This window comes from Belonocnema kinseyi, chromosome 6 (genome assembly GCF_010883055.1).
Source record: "Belonocnema kinseyi isolate 2016_QV_RU_SX_M_011 chromosome 6, B_treatae_v1, whole genome shotgun sequence".
In the NCBI taxonomy this organism is placed as follows: domain Eukaryota; kingdom Metazoa; phylum Arthropoda; class Insecta; order Hymenoptera; family Cynipidae; genus Belonocnema; species Belonocnema kinseyi.
Window position 1 is genome coordinate 34,828,739 of NC_046662.1, and position 3,893 is coordinate 34,832,631.

Here is a 3,893-nt window from a genome sequence, read left to right on the forward strand (position 1 = left end):
TATTAAGCTTTGCACTTAAACGTAGTTTTCTTTCGGCTCTTGCATTTTTCAAAGTTTGAGACCGATATTTTATGTATAAAAAAAGTTCGAACGTTCAAAAAAAATGTCGAAGTTCAGAAAAAAGATGAAATAATTTTCAGTGAAGTTCCTACCAAAATGCAGTACCTAAACGTACTTTATTTTACTCTAATACATTTTTCAAAATTTCAGCTTGATATGTTATTTTAAAAAAAGTTCTTAGGTTCAAAAAAACATTCAGTGAACTGAAAAAGTGAGGTCGGTAATATAGGTATTTAGCTGTGTCACATGCCCTTTACGACCCGTGGAGGCGGGAAGACGTCACCCCTGTAACTGGTAACCAAAATAATGTTGGTCAAAAACTCCTACCCCTTTTCAACGTCTCGTGGGGGGACACCCATTTGACGGGTCAGAAAAATAATGTTGGTCCAAACCCTACCCCTTTCCAACGTCACGTGGGATGGGAAGGCACTCCTGTTGGTGAAACTCCTACCCCCTTTCAACGTTACGTGGGGGCGTGAAAGCACCGACGATCAAACAATAACACGAGGTGCATGAGACTAAGCTTTATTTTTTTAAATAATTTTTGAATAAATAATTTCTTACAATAAGCGTTTCTTAATATTTATTTATGTTTCAAAGTCTATTCAATAGATTAATAATATCAATAATTTGTTACTCTAATAATTAGAAATTTAGTGAATAATATTAATAATAATAAAATAATAATAATAATAGCCTATACGTAAAGGGATCCTCGGTGGCTCAGTTGGTTAGACACTCGGACTTCACCTCAGAGGTCCGGGGTTCGATCCCTGAGCCAGTACCTCTAGAAATTTTTCAATGTACCTTTACCGAGTTTCTGGTGGTTCGGAACCCACCTTAAGCTGTAGGTCCCCCCATCGTGTACTTGACTGCAACCCAGTCCGTCAATGATGGGGTAAAAACCAGGCTTTGTCCAATAATGTCTGGGCAGACTGCTCTCATAAGATCACTTGATTGCATTATAAAAATGCGTCCGTGACTGATGATATATACCGGGACAGTCCCGTGCAAATTGATCCAATAAAAAAAAATCCATCTCTAACCAAAAATGCCTTCGACATGTTGGGCAGTATAAGCCTGTGACAACTTTTCAACTCAGAAAGCCTATACGTAATAATAAATTAATAAGAAAGGCACATATAATATTTAAAGAAAGAAAATATAAAAATTTTTAATAGATTAAAATCAAATTTAAAATCCTATTTAACGTCCAAAAATCAAGTTAATGTATAGAATTCCTGAAAATAAAACCAAGATTCCAAACGATCAAATTTGGACAACCACCATAAAATGTTCCTATTATAAGTTGAAAAAAAAGATCCTTTAAAAAAAATCCTAAGGAAGAAAAAAATGTTGGAGAAAAAGAGGAACGAAAAATAAGCAAGCAAAGAACCAAATCCCCTTCCTTCTCCTTTTTTATTTCTTTCGTCTTTTTTATTTTAGGGAAGATTACGATATCCGTGACGATAAAGTTTTAATGTAGATTTCAATAGGATTTTTGGCAAGAAAAACGAATCTGAAAGTTTTTAGTGGATATCTCGAATAGTTTTCAATATATCGATTTTTTTATGTTAAAATTATTGACTTTTGTTTTCTTTCACATAATTTCTGAATATCGATTTCGATGGGTTTTTGCGATAATAGCGGATCTGAAATGTTTTAATCGATATCTCGAATACTTTTCGACATCTCGATTTTTTTTCTTAACTTGAATAACCAACAAACGCAAGTCTCACCGCATCCTCTTTTCCAACGCCTCGTGAGGGCGAAAAGGCAGCCCTGTTATTGGACAGAAAAATAATGTAAGTTCGCACCACTACCCCTTTTTCTTTCATTATTCGATTATTTAATTTTAAAAAAAAATCGATATCTCGAAAACAATTCGAGATACCGATTTAAAAATGTCAGATTCGTGCTTCTCGCAAAAAAGCCATCGAAATCAATATTCAGAAATTATGGTAATCAAAAACAAAATTCAATAATTTTTACATAAAAAAATCGATACCTCGAAAACTGTTCGAAATTTCGATTTAAAACTTTCAGATTCGTCTTTTTTGCCAAAAATCCTACAGGAACCCGCTTTAAAAGTTTGTCGCCACGGACATCGTAATCTGGCTATATTTGTATTATTATCCAATCACAATAAAAAAACATTTGTCAATAATAGTCACCAAAGTTTGGATACTCATAAATAAATAAATAATCATCATTATTTATTATGAACTAAATAATATACGTATACATTTTTGTAGAATATCACAGCTTTCATTCATAAATATGTGCTTTTACAATAATCATCAAGTACATTTAAAGTACTGAATGTAGGTTCAGAATTAGTACTCTTTTATTGTACAAACTTTCAAAGTGTACTCAACGCAATTAAAGCTATTAGCACATGAAAAAAAAATAACAAAAAATATAACTTCAATTAAGAAACAAATTTTTTTTAAAGAATATTTGACACCTATTTTTTCTTCGAAATTATGATTTTGTCAGACTTTATGTCTTTACATACAAAAGAATACAATTTCAAAACTATTTTACCACAATAACTTACCTACCTAACACTATAATAAGAATACTTTTAACACCATGAACCAATTCACTTGAGCCCAAGAAAATGAATTTATAGGTTGCAATTCGAAAAAAAGTAACAAGAAAATCTTTCGGAAAACCCGATTGATTTTTTTTCCAATTGAGGATGTCTCAAAAATGGATTATTCATGAAAATTGTTTATCTTATAGAATATGTTACAAAATGAAAGTATACTCACCGGAAATTGGAATATTTTTGTCTCGAGCACCTTTGAACGATTTAATCTTGACTTTTTCTACGTCCGGAAAAGATGAGGTTCGTTTTCTATTAGCTTGAAACGAAGAATTTTCGAGAGCAGAGAAAATTCTTTTTTTGCACCAATCATTTTTATATTATCACTTAAATTTGAAGTTTTATTATTATTCCTTTTCATAGTGTACGCAAAATTGTCAACTTCAGGCTTCTGACGTAAAATTGAAACTGAGTCTTTTTGCAGATTAGCCTCTCTTTTCGGAGTGATGAGGCATTCTCTGCACCTGTTTATTGTTTACATGATTAGGTCTGCAACGGCTAGACTCGAGTATAAATGGATTAGAGTTTAGAAACTCCGTTGCATATATTGTTTAAAATTCTAAAACAAATGCCCTTGTACTTAAAATTATGAAAAAAATCCCACGTTCTGAAAACACTAATGAAACGTGTTTTATAAATAAGAAAATTGTTTATGATAATTGCTTCACATATTATTGTATTAAATTTTAAACCGAAATTTTTAGCAGTGTATGGCAAAGCCACCAAACGCGTCCTGGGGGTTCCAGTCAAATTAAACTTTTTTCCAAAATAAAATGTATAAAGTTTTGATATCTATCGCACATGGTTCCCTATATAGCATCAAAATCAAATATCGCAAGAGTTCCCCTCTGGCCGGTGGGTGGAAACACCTTTAATTCTAACGAACAACCCCCAAAAATTGTGTTTCAGCTATTATTTCGAAAAGGGTGCATCTAAAGACAAAAACAGCTCTGTACAAAAAAAATAGTACAAATGAGTCACAGATCCATTTTTGGAAAAAGATTGATATTATCTTTAATTGTTTAAATAGCAAAAAATTCATTAGCAATATTTACATAGAATCGTCTGCTCTATAATTTTAGTCCTATACATTATGACCGAAAAACCATTACATTTCGAGATACGAGGGTGGATTGATAAGTTTCCGGCCTGACCAAGAAAAACGTTTTTAAGAATTTTTTTTTTTTATTTCTCAACATAATCTCCTCCAAGGCTGATACAT